Source organism: Uranotaenia lowii, chromosome 3, assembly GCF_029784155.1.
Source record: "Uranotaenia lowii strain MFRU-FL chromosome 3, ASM2978415v1, whole genome shotgun sequence".
In the NCBI taxonomy this organism is placed as follows: domain Eukaryota; kingdom Metazoa; phylum Arthropoda; class Insecta; order Diptera; family Culicidae; genus Uranotaenia; species Uranotaenia lowii.
The window spans coordinates 339353478-339374537 of NC_073693.1; the positions used below are offsets into that span (position 1 = coordinate 339353478).

The 21060-nt window shown below is 32.4% G+C and overlaps 3 non-coding genes across 3 annotated transcripts; 2 read left to right on the forward strand and 1 right to left on the reverse strand.

Annotated features, from left to right (window-relative positions):
* Positions 1-421: 421 nt before the first annotated feature.
* Positions 422-493, forward strand: Trnae-uuc (transfer RNA glutamic acid (anticodon UUC)). Its single transcript has one exon. It is a non-coding gene; the product is annotated as a tRNA-Glu (tRNA).
* A 1519-nt stretch (positions 494-2012) lies between these two features.
* Positions 2013-2084, forward strand: Trnae-uuc (transfer RNA glutamic acid (anticodon UUC)). Its single transcript has one exon. It is a non-coding gene; the product is annotated as a tRNA-Glu (tRNA).
* Positions 2085-15953: 13869 nt separating this feature from the next.
* Positions 15954-16025, reverse strand: Trnae-uuc (transfer RNA glutamic acid (anticodon UUC)). Its single transcript has one exon. It is a non-coding gene; the product is annotated as a tRNA-Glu (tRNA).
* Between the last annotated feature and the right edge of the window lie 5035 nt (positions 16026-21060).

Genomic DNA, 21060 nt, shown 5'->3' on the forward strand with positions numbered 1-21060 from the left:
ACATGAGGTGCATTGCCTAAGGGTTGCGACTTAGAATAATTTTCTTGTAAGACCCCTACTTGGTTGCAACTGCAACAGATTTGTTCCAGATACCAATCTCATCAGGTTGAGTTACTGTAAAGCTTGTGTGCTTTCTAATTTATTTCAAAAGGTTTAGGTTTGCAGGTATGTAGGTATATATTTACATTACTAAAGGGTTTTAAGGTTACTGAAAATGAAGTAAGAATGGCTTTTATCATAAATTTGTTGCATAGCAGTAATAAAGAAACTTTTAAAATTGCATGATAATGTTGAGCTGATATATATTCTTAAATTGTAAATTGCTGTGGTATGCAATTAATGAAGATCTTACTTTAGGTTAAATTTTAACAAATCATACCTTCTATCTCTTGTTATGCGAGTCTTTTCAAAGTTATCACCTTCCCATATGGTCTAGTGGCTAGGATATCTGGCTTTCACCCAGAAGGCCCGGGTTCGATTCCCGGTATGGGAAATATTTTGAAAGGATTCTTTTGAATTTTTCGCTGCATTACGAAGTAAATCGGAAACCTGAATGAACAATATTTCTTAAATTCGCTCGGTCCATGACAACTGTTCTCCAATTTCTCGGGCATCCCACATACGCCAGATCACGCTTCACTTGGTCTAACCACCTCGCTCGTTTCGTTCCTACCGTTATTAGGGGAACATGCCCTATTATGCGCCACCTAAGCGAATCGCTGATTTTCTATGTATTCCACGTACAAATTGTGTTGAAAATGGGTGCAATCGTTGAAGAAAGTGTTTTCTACAAATGCCTATGATATTTTATTACTCAAATTGCTATAGTTGCTTCAAAAACTTGATTTTTAAAAACCATATTCAAAGCCACAGAACAAAACTGTGTTGCAAATACGCGCCGCTGTGTATTCAATATGCGCCTAGCAGCCGAACACACCCGAAAGCAGCCGAAGACCGAAAACACACCAATACTTACAGACACTTTGACTGAAAAGAAAATCAAAATGGACTAATCAAAATTATGAAAACAATGAAAAGTAGATTTATTGGGCTGAATTAACGCTCAAAATATGGTTTTAGACTTTCTGTTCATTTTCAATTAAAATTGGCCATTTTGAAAAATTAATGCTATTTTCAGCCTACTACGATAGGCGCGTTATAACGAGCGCATGGGCCGTGATAGAAAATACCCATAAAAAGCATACCTTTGCGAGTTCAGTATGATTTTTCAGCATAAAATCATAGTTTAGATTCTCCTCTATCGATGTGTCAGAAAATATTGTCTTATTCGTTTTTCTCTGCTTGGTGACACCTTATTGAAAATGTTTTAAAGTTTAGATCAAAATGACGAAAAACCTAAATTGTGAAATTATCATGACACAGGGGCATTTTAAGGAAAAATTCATACTTGCCATGACCAATCACAGCATTTAGAACAAATTGGTAATATTTTGCAGGCTTCAAATGTTTCAGATTCTTCAAAACAAAGGAGGCGCGTATTAGCCACATGGGGCGTTATATGAACTTTTCCCCTACTTAGAGTTCTTTACATGTTGTTTTTCAGATAGAATAGGGCGTCTTATCGGGATTGCATATGGCACCCTTTCAAATAACCGAATATCAAAAATCAGATAGAAATTTGGCCTTCCTATTGGCAACTTTTTTTTTTTTGTTAATGTGTTACTGATTACCAGTTCTTGTTGGACCTTTGATGGTAATCTTTTTTTGTAAAGAAATTGATTAACATAACTGTGAAAAACTGAAATGTCTACAAGATTGGATTAACTACTTAAAGTTCCCAAAGTAAATTCATTCAAATAAAGAAATTACAAAAAATAAGGTAAATTCATTGTTAATTTTTTCAATGTTTGCAAACCTCGCACCTCAACCTGAAATTTAAACATTTCAAAAATTCGATGATACCAAGAATTATATTCTAATTAAGAATTTTGCATAATTATCAAAGTTATCGAAAAATCCGTTTATTTTTCCATGTCCCATGTTTCATCTCCTCCCATATGGTCTAGTGGCTAGGATATCTGGCTTTCACCCAGAAGGCCCGGGTTCGATTCCCGGTATGGGAAAATATTTTAATTCTGCCCATAAACACAGATTTCGTTTTTCTTAGGTACTCTTACTTGTTAGGCTACACTGATTATACATCGTGAAAATCAATAAGGTCCTCAGTCCAGAGCCAAAGGGGCCACTTCAACTTTTGGGTCAGATCTCCGCCGGCGCATGCCTAAAAGGACGTTTTGCTGTTCATTGCAACGGTCCAACTTCCATGCAAATGGTTTGACCAGCGTATTTCTTCTTCTTCTTCTATTACCAATATATCTAAAACTGGTAAGCATCCTGGAAAATTAAAGACTTTCATATCTTTTTTCAACATAATATTTAATGCGTTGCAGATATACTGGAATAAGAGGAGGAATAAAGCATGGAGTTCCGCTTCATATACATAATGTTCAATTACATACTATACCTAAAAATCATACAATGTCCGGAATCGTGGTAGCAGCGTATTTTTACTAAATCTGTCCGCAACAAACTTCCAGATATTCAGTGTACTACGTTTTACTATCACGCCCGAACAAGTTACTTAGATCTGATTGAGGTGCGTGACTGCTGTAACTGCGCGAAAACCTCGCTGAGCTAGCTATGAAACTTGTACTTATATTTAAAGAATGGATAATTTTGTATCCAACAAGACGCCTGAGTTTAGTCGGAGCCGTGGTTTCTGCATACAATCTGTTCTTGTCACTAAATCTTACTTATTGTAACCGATCGTACTATTAACTTAAGGCACTTGTTTTAATATGTTGTTCAATAAATGTTGTTTTGATAAAATTCAAACGCGTGCTTTCGCGAAACTTTTACCTGCTTGGACAATGAAATACCCGCTGCTCGAACAGAAACGTCAGTTCTTTAGAGGCCCTTTCACAGAGAGTCGTTATAAAACAGGAGATCCTTTTAAAGAGAGTCGTCTATCGTTTTCAGTATTGCTGATGTTAACACCATTGAAGAATTCGAGAAAAGTCAAATCTGATCGAGATAGCAAGATATTTTTTAAACTCTCCCGATTTTTCCCGGATTTGTTTAAATTATTTGCTGAATCATATACAAAACTCAAATTTATTTTTGAAAATTTTTAGATTTTGCTTTCCAAAAAGATTCTTTAGCGTAAATTAAAAAAATGAACATAAATTTTCGTTTAGTCCTTAGATACGATTGAAACACTGCTGCTGTGATTCAATGAAAAGTTTGAATTTTGTCGTGTGGGAACGTGTGGTAGAAAGTATGATATGCTTAAGATTAAAGATCATCGTTTTTTTTGGCAACTATTTTGGGAGACATCTAGTTGAAATTCAACATACGTCTTAATCGGTATCAAACAAGCAATTTGAAAAAACTTGGCACCTGTTTGGATATGTATTGTCCCAGATTTCACTGGAATCCAATCTCTTTGGTGATAAACGTCCTAGAAGCGAAAAATCATCTGATGTCCTTCAAGTTAATGGTACATCTCTAATCTCAAACGTGGAACTTCATCGCCGATATCATCAAGCGCTAGAAGCGATGAGCACGAGATTTGCTGAGAGGCGCTTGAATGGAATCCAGAGGGACATCGAATGAGAGGCAGACCCAGAAACTCGTGGCGGCGAAGCCTAGCCGCTGAAATCTGAACTGTCGACGAGAATCTTGACTGGGACTAAGTGAAAACTCTGGCTCCGGATCGTCAACAGGTGAGGTCTTTTACCACGGCCATATGGCCCGGAGAATCGACACGGGACCATAAAGTAAGTAAGTTTCAGCTCGTCATCCAATTTCAAGTTGTTCTCTCAACTCGCTTGAAATTCTATCGATACGTTTAGGCTGTCCTCTCAACTTGCCTTTCAATGTCAAGATGATCTCAACTAGGGTAGGTGTACCCTCCTCCGTCGTATCCCTCTGATTCGTCGAAATTCAAGAATGCATGTTTTAGAGCCAAAAAACCACTTTCCACTTAAATTGGCTACTTCACATGATAAACTTAAGCTTGAAAATTTATTTTCTATCACAAATTTGTCACTTTTAAAACTATTTCTTAATTTATTTGATATTGAAATCGCGAAGTGAATTGAATTATTGATGCACTCCGCCATATTGTAAAACGAACTTAGTGATCCCCCCAACGTGTTTCTTTATTTTATCGCTTCCTGTCAATGCATATAACGATCGAAATCATAAAATTCGACAGAAAAGTGTTGAAATAAAATTAGAAAAATGATTTCAAACTAAGCTGAACTATATAAATTTGTCAATATTCGATTGAAATCGAATCGCTCGGGCCCCATAATTCGTCGTAATTTTGCGACAGGAATAGGACAGGAATTTTGCAAGAATTGGAATTAGACCAGTTCATTTTTACTATTTTTTGCTGACCACAGTCGGACTCATAGAGAATTAACATAATGGATTTCCAAGTAATCACAACATAATACAGTAATTTTGTTTATTTTGAAGCTAGGAACTTGATGCGCTGGGAGATAAGTGCAAAAAGTCTATTTATATTGATAAATTACTTGAATGTATTCAGCATTGCTTATAATGCATGGTTTCAATTGATGGATTTTTTAGCTTAGTGGTTGGTGTTTTACAAATTATTTACTAACAGTATCGTGCATAATTTAATAAACGTTTGAGAGCACGCAAGAATATCTCCAACTTAACACATTTCTAACGTTCAACTCCAATGAAATTGTTTCTTCAAAATTATTTCATATTTTAATATTTGATTATTTTTGGTTCTATTTTCTGATGACACTAAACCTTTCTCAAGTGTTTGAAACTTGAGATACATCAATAATTTGAAAATTAGACTTTTTAAGCTTCTTGCATTCAAACTGCAATATCGCACATACGACCAAGCGCTTTGCTCTACAGAATGGTCACTGAGAGATCCTTGAAAACTTAAACTAAAACTTCTCCAGGGTTCAGAAATTCTTTAAATGGGGATCAACTCGAGGAAAAAATTTCAATTCCTGGACCGAAAACCTCGATTTTTATTGAATCTTTACGATGCATGGAAAAACGATGAAAAAAATTCCCGTTGAAGGTCAAAATGACAAGAGAATTTGGATGAATGAATCATTTAAACTTTTAAATAAGAGTTCATGAGTCTCTGGTTTGGATCTCAATACAAGTTGTGATAAAAAATCAGTAGATATGATTTTTTGTACATATAGTCGTTCAAAATTCAACAAAATCAAACCCACTTATATTCTGATTTCTACCATATAAGTTTTAATTCTTGACTCATGTTTGCTGAATTTTTATAAATTCGCAGTGAATTTTCAACAAAAGATGTTTTGTCGTTTTTGACATATTACAATTTGAATGAAAAAAGTCGAAAAGTTTAATTTCAGTTCGATTACTCTACGTCATTTCCCAAAAATTTGAACCCAAACAACGAAATGTTAGAATAACGAAGCGTCAATTTCCAAAAAAAAACATTTTTGCAAAAACTTTTATCGCTCGCAAAAAAACTTTAATAGATGAGCTGAACCAGTCTAATGCGCATTACACGCATCAACGTGGCGATGCTTTGTGTCGATATCCTTCGCCAGGGTTCCCACATGCATAAGAATACACATGTTGAAAAAACGCAAGTGTGATTCTGCCTCTCCTCAAATGTCTTACTATTCAGTCTCATTGCGTAGAAAAACATATAGTACTATTAAAAATGTTGATGTTCTTTAAATATATGCAATTACTTTGTAAATTTGTGCCATGTAATTTGTGAAAAATGTCTGTTTGAATGTTATAAAATCTTATTTTACGGACAATTCTTGGATCATGGCAGCCCAGTCCGTTGGAGAGTGTGTTGGTAGAAAATACATTTGCAGGGTGGATTCAATTTAAAAGGTCTAATATTGTGTTGCCTGCAATTGCCTTAGCCAAGCAATGGTACCTAGATACAAAAACGCTACCTTGGGATTTCTTGGCAAGTCCATTTTATTGCGACTCAGATCTTATTCAAACTTTGCAGTTATCCTGCGCGGTTGATCCGTGCGAAGTAAATAATCGCATTGGTATGAACCGCAACCGCAAAATTTTAAATCTATCCCTCATGAGGGAGGAATAGTTCGAGACAATTTCGGTAGAATTGAATAGAAGGTATAATACTTTGCTGCCTGCAGATGCATTAGCCAAGCAATGGTAGACCTGTTTAGAATAAAGCTATCCTAGTTTCATAGCTTATTGCGACTGGTTACTCGAGAGAACTTCTGCTGTTATCCTGCGCGGTTGATCCGTTCGATGTAAGCTGATGCTAATTGCATGAACCGCAACCGCAAAATTTTAAATGTATTTCTGAAGAGGGTGGAATAAATTGAGACAATTCCGGTCTCCTTGTACGACGGAATTAGGAACCTGGTACGACAATGGAGGAACTTGAATAAGAAAAATAAATCATAAATTGACTCAAAAGTACGTAATGGATTGATCTATTTCCTACATAGTTTCATAAAACAGTATTCGAAATAAAGTTCAATGAATAAATATCAGTTTCAAATCAACATGCAAGGCAATTCTATTGAATTAATGAAAAAAGCTTCCTTAAGCCGTTGTCTTAGGTACACTTACCCTAGCTTGAAATTTCTATTGATGCTTTTGGGCGGTATTTTCAACTCGCCTTTCAATTTCAAGCTGTCCTCTCGATTCGCTCAAAATTCCTATCGATATAATTTGGCTGTCCTCTCAACTCGCCTGTCAATTTCAAGCTGTCCTCTCAATTCGCTTCAAATTTCTATCGATCCATTCAGGCTGTACTCTCAACTCGCCTTTCAATTTCAAGCTGTCCCGCTTGAAATTGTTAACATCATCAAGCTTGTAATTTCAAGCTATCCTGCTTGAAATTGTTAACATGATCAAGCTTGTAATTTCATATTTATTTCACGTTGTCTTGGCAACGGAACTTCAAGGCTGAAATTATCAATTCCAGTTTCGGCATTATTTCAAAGCCCGCTAATTTGCAAAAAAGATCATTATTTATGGCATTTTTTTCCTTTTTTACACTTCAATCTTGATAGCCTCCGGAAATCATTCAACAGTGTTGCTTTTTGTTTCTACTAATTTTCACTTAATAAGTATTCGAATTACTCATGTTGTCACAGTTTTTCTCACGGTGGGTAGTTGACAAACTGATTGATTTTCAAGCAAGTTTGTTGAAAATAAACTCAGCGTGAATCGACGGCCACGTTTGTTTACTTTTCCGGTTCGTTTTTTTAAAAGTAATTTCTTGTTTCTCATGATAACAAGAAATTACCTGCCACGGTTGCCAAATGTGCGGACTCGTCCGAAGGTCTGAAGCCCATCAGTGAGCCACCCGATCACGAACCAGCGAGGGATTCCCGCGCTGCCTGCTTGCTAGCTGAATGACTGACTGACTGACTGATTCCTTGCACGCTTGTGACGAATGACTCTGTATCGGTTTTTTGATTTGATCATAAGGATTTTAACACCAGGATGCCATTCATTCCTCTCCGTATCACCTTAATACACATTAAAGGGCGAACACGAAATTATTGCGACACATTCAACAGGGCATAACTTTTTTACCATTGGGTAAAAATCAACCAAATTTTGCACACTTTCGTATTGATGTGTTTTGTTTACATGCTGTCAAGCTCGAAGTCATATTTTTCGATTCAACGAAAATGGAGGTGAACCAACGCGAGTCGAGAGAACAAATTCTTTCCAAACACTCGGAATTTCCAGACTTGTCGCACCGGCAGTTGGGAAAAATGTTGAACATTCACCATTCAACCGTCTCCAGGGTGTTAAAGCGGTTCAGGAGCGGTTGATGTTGGACCAGGGCAAAGGAGCTGGAAGAAAACCGGGACCGGAAATAAAGAAACGGAAGGAAAGGTGAAGCGGATGATTAAAGCAAATCCCAAAGCCTCGAGCCGTGATTTGGCTAAAAAGATCGGCATGTCGCAGAGCTTCGTCCAGAATGCTAAGAAGAGATCTGGACTACATACATCCATATACAAGGTGAGTGCCTCGAGAAGCGCCTTTTGGGTCCGCTATTTTGGTCAGATTTGACATCATACCACTATTCTAAAAGTGTTCAGAGTGGTATGAGGCCAATTCTGTCCATTTTGGTCCAAAGGACATGAACCCGTCAAACTGTCCGGAGCTGTGCCCGGTGGAACAGTACTGGGCAATAATGAAGCGAGAACTTCGGACGAGCAAGAAGACAGTCAAAGACGAGAAAAACATGTTAAGAAAATGGAAAAAAAACGAGAAACTGGTACTGGTGGAAATGACATTGCAAAAACTTTAATAGAGGGCATTAAACGAAAATGCGTTCAATTTTAAACTCAAGGCTCCATCGATTAACTTTTCATTCGATTTTTGAAGTAAATATGTGTATAAAACTACCCTGAAAATTTTGGTGGGATTCTAAACATTATAAGAAAATGTGCATGACATTTTTGATGTCGTAATAATTTCGTGTCCGCCCATTACTGGAAAGAAACTTGAAATGCGTGTTTGAGGAACGAAACGAAAAAGCGATATGATTCTTTTTCAGTTTGTGCACACTTAATCTTTTCACCTGTAGTCGGAACGATTTCGTCCTGTATTTTCAACAGCTGAAATTACAGGACGATTTCGGGACAGAAAAACAGCTCAGGAAAACGAACTGTCAAATTGTCCTGTAAGTTCGAAACGGGTTCCTCGCGAGATTTACAGGAAATTAAGATTTTTCAGTAGCTTTCTTCTTTTTGTTTTTGTTCCTTTTTTCAAATTTTAAATGTATTTAATTCAATGAAATGAACAACACAGAGATATACTTTGATAATTTTATTTTATTATGCAACACAAATATTTTTACGTAATCAAACTCACAATAAGTATAAAAATTTCACATTTCAATACAAATTTGCATAGTCCGCAGCGGCATTTCCCTCGGGTGATGGTGTCCTTTAAGAGAAGAACCGACTGTCTCTAACCGATGCTGATCGATATAGTTTATGTGCCAACACCATTCACGTTTCTCAGATAAAGTTCCAGCTCCATTTTCCAAAAAGTACAAGACGATGGCCGTGTGTCAAATGATTTAACTGAAAAATGTTTCAACACTACACTTCCGCAAGCTTATTTCCATGGAGAACTCGATCATCTTGCTAGACGCCACTTTTTTTCTTCCAGAACTACCAGAACAGGCAAAGTAAACATGGCAGTTCTCACACGGTAGAAAAGGATGGAAAGAAAAGGATACGACAAGGAACGCGCGATAGCTGATGAGCTCCACGTAATAAAGGTCATTACTGTCCCGAATTCAGAACGATTGTTCGAGTTCCTGTGCATTCGTAAGAATTTTATCCCGGATTACAGGATTCATGAAGCGTCACGTGATTCGGGAAGATTTTCATTCGACTTTCGTTAAAATTAAGCAATTTCCCTATGATTCGGACAGTCATTATTCCGAGCCGGAAAATTGTAATCTTAGTGTGTGGAGAATGAAAAGGTTAAGTTACAATGCTTCTAGTCAAAAAGCAAAAAGTAATACTCTTTTACTCTACGAAATCCAAATCGGAAACCAGATTTTAAATTCATATTTGTGCAATTTTAAATATATTTAAACCGTTATTTGATGACTATGCTGTCTTTAGGCTTCTACATCCAGGATTGTGAAAAAATCTTAATGGAAGATTTCCGAAATTCATTTAAGAAATACTTAGACAATTAAATTTTGTATTCTTACAGCGACTACAGCAAAGGCTTACTTCAATTTTTTTTGAAACTTTTCTCCTAAAGGAATGCTGCTTAAAATTTCATATCGAGGGCTTACCGGATAGTGCAGCAGTTACTTGTCTATTTTACATCCCTCCTATCCGTAGTAGGTATCTTCTCGAAAGCTCCACCTTTTTCTTGTACAATTCCATAGGTCAAAATATTGAAAATGAAGATTAGAAACCTCAAGGAAAGGGGGGATGATCTAGATAAGTAATTACATTAAAAATATCTATAAAATTCATCCACACATGATCACATTTTTCTGTATAAAATCTCACTTAAGAATTTTTGTTGACATTTTCTTGAAGATGACGGGATCAAAAAGTCAATACAATTTTCCAGCTGAAATGGAAAACTCGTTCCTTCCTTAGGATACATCACACATTTTCACTAGAGTCACCGACCATATAGCTTCTGTAAGGAACAATCCGACATCTTCCGGCGGACCATTATTATCAACAAGGCGAATGTTATGTGGCTAAACTGACATTAAATCGGTCCTTCTTCTTTCACGGTACCCGCCAAATGATAATGTCTTTTGAATGGGGTCTCTTCTGTGTGGAAAATCCTAAGCAAACCCTTTTCTCCTTGATCCTGCATCGATGATTTGGCAGCATGAGTTGGTACTTGCCTTGTAGGTGAAGGTATGTTAAAGTTTTTACCCTTTCTCAGTTTTTTTCCGGGGCTACTTGTCCACCTTGTCGGAGCAGGATTATGGGAATTTAGATAAAATCCATCAGACTCTAAAAGTGGACTGAAAAAGTGTGCTCCTACGTAAGAATGTGAAAACACATACGGTTTTCAACGATGCGATTCAAAGTCCGCTCCCTGCTTGAGCTGGTGCAGAATGAATTTGATGTAGGTCCTTTCTTCCCTCAGCAGTAGGGTTTTTGGGAAATCTTCTCTCCCGGGGGAGATGCCAATTCTTTTGCAGGGAGGCGATTATGGCCAGCAACATCCCAGATCGCAAAAGGGTGGTTTTCGGTTGATGCAGAAAATTTCAGATTTTCACGTCTATGACTGTTTACTCCATCGATTCGAAGATGAATGCCTTGAATTAAATTTTAAAATGTTTTCAGTTTCACATTGTAAACATTTATGGTTTCTGAAAATTTTCTTCAACAAATTGAAATTCGTAAAAGTACTATAAAGGGAAACAAAAATGACAAAATCGACAAAAATAATAAATATGACAAAAATGACAAAAATGACAAAAATGACAAAAATGACAAAAATGACAAAAATGACAAAAATGACAAAAATGACAAAAATGACAAAAATGACAAAAATGACAAAAATGACAAAAATGACAAAAATGACAAAAATGGCAAAAATGGCAAAAATGACAAAAATGACAAAAATTACAAAAATGACAAAAATGACAAAAATGACAAAAATGACAAAAATGACAAAAATGACAAAAATGACAAAAATGACAAAAATGACAAAAATGACAAAAATGACAAAAATGACAAAAATGACAAAAATGACAAAAATGACAAAAATGACAAAAATGACAAAAATGACAAAAATGACAAAAATGACAAAAATGACAAAAATGACAAAAATGACAAAAATGACAAAAATGACAAAAATGACAAAAATGACAAAAATGACATAAATGACAAAAATGACAAAAATGACAAAAATGACAAAAATGACAAAAATGACAAAAATGACAAAAATGACAAAAATGACAAAAATGACAAAAATGACAAAAATGACAAAAATGACAAAAATGACAAAAATGACAAAAATGACAAAAATGACAAAAATGACAAAAATGACAAAAATGACAAAAATGACAAAAATGACAAAAATGACAAAAATGACAAAAATGACAAAAATGACAAAAATGACAAAAATGACAAAAATGACAAAAATGACAAAAATGACAAAAATGACAAAAATGACAAAAATGACAAAAATGACAAAAATGACAAAAATGACAAAAATGACAAAAATGACAAAAATGACAAAAATGACAAAAATGACAAAAATGACAAAAATGACAAAAATGACAAAAATGACAAAAATGACAAAAATGACAAAAATGACAAAAATGACAAAAATGACAAAAATGACAAAAATGACAAAAATGACAAAAATGACAAAAATGACAAAAATGACAAAAATGACAAAAATGACAAAAATGACAAAAATGACAAAAATGACAAAAATGACAAAAATGACAAAAATGACAAAAATGACAAAAATGACAAAAATGACAAAAATGACAAAAATGACAAAAATGACAAAAATGACAAAAATGACAAAAATGACAAAAATGACAAAAATGACAAAAATGACAAAAATGACAAAAATGACAAAAATGACAAAAATGACAAAAATGACAAAAATGACAAAAATGACAAAAATGACAAAAATGACAAAAATGACAAAAATGACAAAAATGACAAAAATGACAAAAATGACAAAAATGACAAAAATGACAAAAATGACAAAAATGACAAAAATGACAAAAATGACAAAAATGACAAAAATGACAAAAATGACAAAAATGACAAAAATGACAAAAATGACAAAAATGACAAAAATGACAAAAATGACAAAAATGACAAAAATGACAAAAATGACAAAAATGACAAAAATGACAAAAATGACAAAAATGACAAAAATGACAAAAATGACAAAAATGACAAAAATGACAAAAATGACAAAAATGACAAAAATGACAAAAATGACAAAAATGACAAAAATGACAAAAATGACAAAAATGACAAAAATGACAAAAATGACAAAAATGACAAAAATGACAAAAATGACAAAAATGACAAAAATGACAAAAATGACAAAAATGACAAAAATGACAAAAATGACAAAAATGACAAAAATGACAAAAATGACAAAAATGACAAAAATGACAAAAATGACAAAAATGACAAAAATGACAAAAATGACAAAAATGACAAAAATGACAAAAATGACAAAAATGACAAAAATGACAAAAATGACAAAAATGACAAAAATGACAAAAATGACAAAAATGACAAAAATGACAAAAATGACAAAAATGACAAAAATGACAAAAATGACAAAAATGACAAAAATGACAAAAATGACAAAAATGACAAAAATGACAAAAATGACAAAAATGACAAAAATGACAAAAATGACAAAAATGACAAAAATGACAAAAATGACAAAAATGACAAAAATGACAAAAATGACAAAAATGACAAAAATGACAAAAATGACAAAAATGACAAAAATGACAAAAATGACAAAAATGACAAAAATGACAAAAATGACAAAAATGACAAAAATGACAAAAATGACAAAAATGACAAAAATGACAAAAATGACAAAAATGACAAAAATGACAAAAATGACAAAAATGACAAAAATGACAAAAATGACAAAAATGACAAAAATGACAAAAATGACAAAAATGACAAAAATGACAAAAATGACAAAAATGACAAAAATGACAAAAATGACAAAAATGACAAAAATGACAAAAATGACAAAAATGACAAAAATGACAAAAATGACAAAAATGACAAAAATGACAAAAATGACAAAAATGACAAAAATGACAAAAATGACAAAAATGACAAAAATGACAAAAATGACAAAAATGACAAAAATGACAAAAATGACAAAAATGACAAAAATGACAAAAATGACAAAAATGACAAAAATGACAAAAATGACAAAAATGACAAAAATGACAAAAATGACAAAAATGACAAAAATGACAAAAATGACAAAAATGACAAAAATGACAAAAATGACAAAAATGACAAAAATGACAAAAATGACAAAAATGACAAAAATGACAAAAATGACAAAAATGACAAAAATGACAAAAATGACAAAAATGACAAAAATGACAAAAATGACAAAAATGACAAAAATGACAAAAATGACAAAAATGACAAAAATGACAAAAATGACAAAAATGACAAAAATGACAAAAATGACAAAAATGACAAAAATGACAAAAATGACAAAAATGACAAAAATGACAAAAATGACAAAAATGACAAAAATGACAAAAATGACAAAAATGACAAAAATGACAAAAATGACAAAAATGACAAAAATGACAAAAATGACAAAAATGACAAAAATGACAAAAATGACAAAAATGACAAAAATGACAAAAATGACAAAAATGACAAAAATGACAAAAATGACAAAAATGACAAAAATGACAAAAATGACAAAAATGACAAAAATGACAAAAATGACAAAAATGACAAAAATGACAAAAATGACAAAAATGACAAAAATGACAAAAATGACAAAAATGACAAAAATGACAAAAATGACAAAAATGACAAAAATGACAAAAATGACAAAAATGACAAAAATGACAAAAATGACAAAAATGACAAAAATGACAAAAATGACAAAAATGACAAAAATGACAAAAATGACAAAAATGACAAAAATGACAAAAATGACAAAAATGACAAAAATGACAAAAATGACAAAAATGACAAAAATGACAAAAATGACAAAAATGACAAAAATGACAAAAATGACAAAAAATGACAAAAATGACAAAAATGACAAAAATGACAAAAATGACAAAAATGACAAAAATGACAAAAATGACAAAAATGACAAAAATGACAAAAATGACAAAAATGACAAAAATGACAAAAATGACAAAAATGACAAAAATGACAAAAATGACAAAAATGACAAAAATGACAAAAATGACAAAAATGACAAAAATGACAAAAATGACAAAAATGACAAAAATGACAAAAATGACAAAAATGACAAAAATGACAAAAATGACAAAAATGACAAAAATGACAAAAATGACAAAAATGACAAAAATGACAAAAATGACAAAAATGACAAAAATGACAAAAATGACAAAAATGACAAAAATGACAAAAATGACAAAAATGACAAAAATGACAAAAATGACAAAAATGACAAAAATGACAAAAATGACAAAAATGACAAAAATGACAAAAATGACAAAAATGACAAAAATGACAAAAATGACAAAAATGACAAAAATGACAAAAATGACAAAAATGACAAAAATGACAAAAACGAAAAAAAATGACAAAAATGACAAAAATGACAAAAATTACAAAAATGACAAAAATGAAAAAATTTCAAAGGTTCAAAATCACTTCTTTTTTCATCCAAATTGGCACTTTGGGCGCGAATAGCTTATCTGCATAATTTCAATGTCTTTCCATTTGATTGACTTTTCTATATTTTTTCTTAAAAAAGCAATTTTCAATTGTATGATTCTATAATAGACACAGTTCTTCTCTTGCAAAATTTATGATCAAACTTACTTATGGTTTAAAGAAAAGATGGCGAATTACAGCATAGCTTTTTGAGGAAAGCGATCAACAAAAACGAATTTTACGGACTTTGCGTCTCCAACTTCAAATAAATGATTCGGTGATCACAATTCGATGCCATAATATACTAAATATACTGACATGTCAAAGGCTGTTGAATTAGCCATTTTCCAGCTTGTCAAACGAATAGCTGATTTCTCACTGTTTACAAGTTTTCTGGCAACTTCTGGTTCGCCGAATAACAACAACCATAAGCTTGTTCAGTGACCACGCAGTATCTAAATGTGTTTCACGCCAAAATCAAATGCAAGATGAGTTTCTATAGATTCATCGCATTTGAAACTGATGAAAAATGTAAAATTTCTACTGAAAACGAATATCTAATTTGAACAAAAAAGATTTTTGTTTCGAAAAATCATTGAACAAATCTAATCTTCACAGTTCAAAATATAAATAAACTGCGATGTTATGATTTTTCAAAACAAAAAACATCAACAAAACGAACCAACGTCTGTTTCAGGGAAAACCTGATTAGTATTCAGTGCACACTTTCGTCCCTGACAGGAAGATTCCAAATCGTGAATATTGGGAATACGAGATATAGTATGTTCTTTCCCGGTCTACCGTGGCGTACCACAAGAGAGTCTCTTGGGACCCCTTCTTTGTCACTATTATGAGTAATTGAAAAATTATGAAAAATTTGTAAATCAATTTTGGGTTATTTTTTGGTAACGACGACGCGTGGCCATCAATAAGTTGAAAGACGACTCTATCTATGTTAAGTAGCGGAACGTCGTCCAGCCTTTGATCCTGATCCTGGAAGACATTTCTTCGAACTGTCAATTATTTGAACAAAAAACTTTCCCATACCGGGAATCGAACCCGGGCCTTCTGGGTGAAAGCCAGATATCCTAGCCACTAGACCATATGGGAAGACTCGTTAATAGAATGTTTTAAAATAATTAGTCGAATGTACATAAATTACTTTATTGAAGTAAAATTGAACTTCATGCAAAATGCATTGAATCTCCCAGAACCGTTCCTAAATTTAGCTTTCGACTTCTCTCGATAAAGTCTCCCAAGGATACCTAGTAATTTTCCCAGCCCTGTCAATTGGTCCGCTCGAATCCGGACAACACGTTCGGTATTTCATAGAAAATTGCTTTGACATGCAGATTCCTCGGACAGAACAAACCGAAACTCGAACTGGACCGAACAGATATCAGGATTTATTGGCCCGGCAAAGACATTGACAAGGAGAGAGTGCTACCTACTTCTCTACAGACACATGAGTATAAGTAACATTGGGAAACGTCCGTCCATCCGCGTGTTCTGGACTTCTGGACACGTGATCCCATTCTTCGGCCGGCCGGACCCAAAACAAGGACAACCCTCGAGTGGTCAAGGGATTTTCTCCTTTCTCCTTACCTTTTACCGAAGTACAATTTCATTTGCGAAAGGGGAAAACAAATGCAAAACTCGCTCCGATTGATTTACGACCACTTGATATTCAATCTTTAGCTAATTTTGTTGCCGAGATAGATTTCCCCTCCTTTTGTTGTTCTTCTTGAGAACTTTTGTTCCTTCAAAGAAGGATAAAATTCGAGGAAAGTCAATTTTCATCGACATTTTCTGCAAGGATGAAAGGGGACGCAAATTTGCGTTTTCTTAACCAGTTTCTTTTTTGTTGTTTCGTGGATTGATTGCAACCCTCGATTTCCGAGTTGAATAATTGAGGTCAACAAAGTGTTGGAGTTATTTATTGCCTGGGACTTGATACTTTCTATAGCTTTCCGGTGGGCACTTAGCAGCTCTGCACCTGATAAAAGTCCTAAAGAAATTCTAAACAGTAAAGAAGAAAAAAAACCAAAAACAGCTTATCAAAACAGACTCAAGATGATTTTGCAAATTTTCATGTTTATCTAACCCGAAAGTAGAAAGAAAGTTTTTTCTACCTTTCGACGACCGTTTGGGTTTGGAAAAACAGCACACGATCAGATAAAGCGAAAGCAAAAAATAACAAACCATTTCGAAAGTTGACTTCAAACGCAAGAAAAAGGTCGCTAAAGAAAATAAACTCAAATTATAGGGCCTACACTTGCTGATGAAAAGATGTTATGATAAAATAATTTACCACAAAGATAATACATATTATCTGAAAAGTGTCATCTTGATCATATTTCAAATTTTTGGTTGACTTTCATTTGTCATCTTCATTCAATCCTTCCAATGATCTGATTGAGAAACTGAAAAGTCATCTAAAATCACGATGACAAAACTGCTAAAACCAAAATTCGAATTTTGTTTTTATTTCTATTATCGAAAACAATCTTCGAAGAAGCGAAAATGATTATGTCGAATTTTGTTGATTGGCTGTGCCAAATTTCAGCTATGCGTTAAAACGCTCTCAGTTTTTTTTCTCTTCATCGAAATTTTAATCACTTCTTTATTTAGTGCCAATTTACTTAAAAATGCATAAAACGTGGAAATTTTGTGTTCAATTTCATGTAAAAAAAGAAAATTCCACCTGATTTAAGTTTCAATTTTTTGCAAAATCATAACATCTGATGATAATAAACTTCTGGCAACCCCTATTTTTTTTTGCAAAAGATAAAAAAATTAATGTAGACAATTTTATCAGAACATTTCAAGACTATGAAATCAGTAGCTTTCTTGTTGAAAAAATATTTCTGAAAATTGTAAGGATAATCTAGCAGTGTTGCTAAACTCTTTTTAACAATTTTTTGATCATTCCTTTCGCTTAATAGTCTTCGGAAAAGTTGTAATCAGAGAATTATCCAATTGGAATTTCATTTTTATCGCGTGAGAACAAAATATTCAAGAAAAAACAAAAAATGACATTCTCCGAACAAATTTTCGTGGTTTCCATAGATATCAAATCAAAACGCTGGTAGCTTAAACTCATTTTAAAAAATTTTCCAAATCTCTGTCGTTCGTTTTGACCGAATAGGAAAGTTTTAGACCACAATCGTTTTGAAATTCGGAAAAAGTAGCCATGCAACACTCCCTATAGCAATGAAAAAAGATTTGAAAAAATTATCAATATGCGCAACATATCGATCCTAAATTCAACTTAATGAAAAATCATCTTTTGCAATTTTTTGCATAAATTGTAGCTTTGACCTTATTTTTTTCACCGCCACAAAATTGTCAAAATTGTCAAAATTGTCAAAATTGTCAAAATTGTCAAAATTGTCAAAATTGTCAAAATTGTCAAAATTGTCAAAATTGTCAAAATTGTCAAAATTGTCAAAATTGTCAAAATTGTCAAAATTGTCAAAATTGTCAAAATTGTCAAAATTGTCAAAATTGTCAAAATTGTCAAAATTGTCAAAATTGTCAAAATTGTCAAAATTGTCAAAATTGTCAAAATGGTCAAAATTGTCAAAATTGTCAAAATTGTTAAAATTGTCAAAATTGTCAAAATTGTCAAAATTGTCAAAATTGTCAAAATTGTCAAAATTGTCAAAATTGTCAAAATTGTCAAAATTGTCAAAATTGTCAAAATTGTCAAAATTGTCAAAATTGTCAAAATTGTCAAAATTGTCAAAATTGTCAAAATTGTCAAAATTGTCAAAATTGTCAAAATTGTCAAAATTGTCAAAATTGTCAAAATTGTCAAAATTGTCAAAATTGTCAAAATTGTCAAAATTGTCAAAATTGTCAAAATTGTCAAAATTGTCAAAATTGTCAAAATTGTCAAAATTGTCAAAATTGTCAAAATGGTCAAAATTGTCAAAATTGTCAAAATTGTCAAAATTGTCAAAATTGTCAAAATTGTCAAAATTGTCAAAATTGTCAAAACTGTCAAAATTGTCAAAATTGTCAAAATTGTCAAAATTGTCAAAATTGTCAAAATTGTCAAAATTGTCAAAATTGTCAAAATTGTCATATTGTCAAAATTATCAAAACTGTCAAAATTGTCAAAATTGTCAAAATTGTCAAAATTGTCAAAATTGTCAAAATTGTCAAAATTGTCAAAATTGTCAAAATTGTCAAAATTGTCAAAATTGTCAAAATTGTCAAAATTGTCAAAATTGTCAAAATTGTCAAAATTGTCAAAATTGTCAAAATTGTCAAAATTGTCAAAATTGTCAAAATTGTCAAAATTGTCAAAATTGTCAAAATTGTCAAAATTGTCAAAATTGTCAAAATTGTCAAAATTGTCAAAATTGTCAAAATTGTCAAAATTGTCAAAATTGTCAAAATTGTCAAAATTGTCAAAATTGTCAAAATTGTCAAAATTGTCAAAATTGTCAAAATTGTCAAAATTGTCAAAATTGTCAAAATTGTCAAAATTGTCAAAATTGTCAAAATTGTCAAAATTGTCAAAATTGTCAAAATTGTCAAAATTGTCAAAATTGTCAAAATTGTCAAAATTGTCAAAATTGTCAAAATTGTCAAAAGCGTCATTTTTGTCATTTTTGTCATTTTTGTCATTTTTGTCATTTTTGTCATTTTTGTCATTTTTGTCATTTTTGTCATTTTTGTCATTTTTGTCATTTTTGTCATTTTTGTCATTTTTGTCATTTTTGTCATTTTTGTCATTTTTGTCATTTTTGTCATTTTTGTCATTTTTGTCATTTTTGTCAATTTTGTCATTTTTGTCATTTTTGTCATTTTTGTCATTTTTGTCATTTTTGTCATTTTTGTCATTTTTGTCATTTTTGTCATTTTTGTCATTTTTGTCATTTTTGTCATTTTTGTCATTTTTGTCATTTTTGTCATTTTTGTCATTTTTGTCATTTTTGTCATTTTTGTCATTTTTGTCATTTTTGTCATTTTTGTCATTTTTGTCATTTTTGTCATTTTTGTCATTTTTGTCATTTTTGTCATTTTTGTCATTTTTGTCATTTTTGTCATTTTTGTCATTTTTGTCATTTTTGTCATTTTTGTAATTTTTATCATTTTTGTCATTTTTGTGAATTTTGATATTTTTAACGTATTGTCATTTTTGTGAATTTTGATATTTTTTACGTTTTTGTCAATTTTGAAATTTTGTAATTTTTGTGAATTTTGATTTTTTTTACGTTTTTGTCAATTTTGAAATTTTGTCATTTTTGAAATTTTTTCAATTTTGGCAATTTTGTCATATTTGTCATTCTCGACATTCTCGTAGTTTTTGTCATTTTTGTTATTTGTGTCATTTTTGTCATTTTTGTCATTTTTGTCATTTTTATAATTTTTTTCATGTTTGTCATTTTTGTCATTTTTGTCATTTTCGTAATTTTTGTCATTTTTCTCATTTTTGTCATTTTTGTCATTTTTGTCATTTTCGTCATTTTTGTCATTTTTTGTCATTTTTGTCAGTTTTGTTATTTTTGTCGTTTTTGTCATTGGGATGTGTTTTAATCTGTTTTTAATTTGAGTTTTTTTCTTCAAGTTTGGTGTGCAACCCCTTGAATTCGAACCTGACTGAAGCAAAACGTGTAACAAACAACGTGTCTGTCGCCTTGTCTTTTGCTGCACATTTTCTTGGTCTCTCGGGATCTCGATCAAGTCAGCTCAAGATTTGCAAAGGGTTCAGAAGTTGGCGGATGAGAGGAGGCCAGGAAGTGATCTTCATCTGCCCGGCGACTCTACTGAACCGGGTGTGATTGCAGCACATCTTACTGCACAGCACCAGAACAGTGTACCTTATGTCGACTTGACTTGTTACCGGTTGTGTGTGTCCCTCCTAGCTAGGGACCCGGGGCTTGGATATTCGATTGATTTCCTCGTTGTGCATGGCAAAATGGATCCTGGAGACGATCAGAGAGCGGCAAAACACCGGCAAGGTAATTGCTGAAATCCACCAGTAAATACCACTTGTCATAGGGAGAATGAAAATAATGAGAAAAGGGAAAATCGAATTAAGTCGGTTCTGGGATGCAAGGAAAAGGAGGGTGTTCGAGTTCGGAACTCTTGGTGGAGGTCGCTGGAAAGGTCGAATTTGCGCAGAACCAGA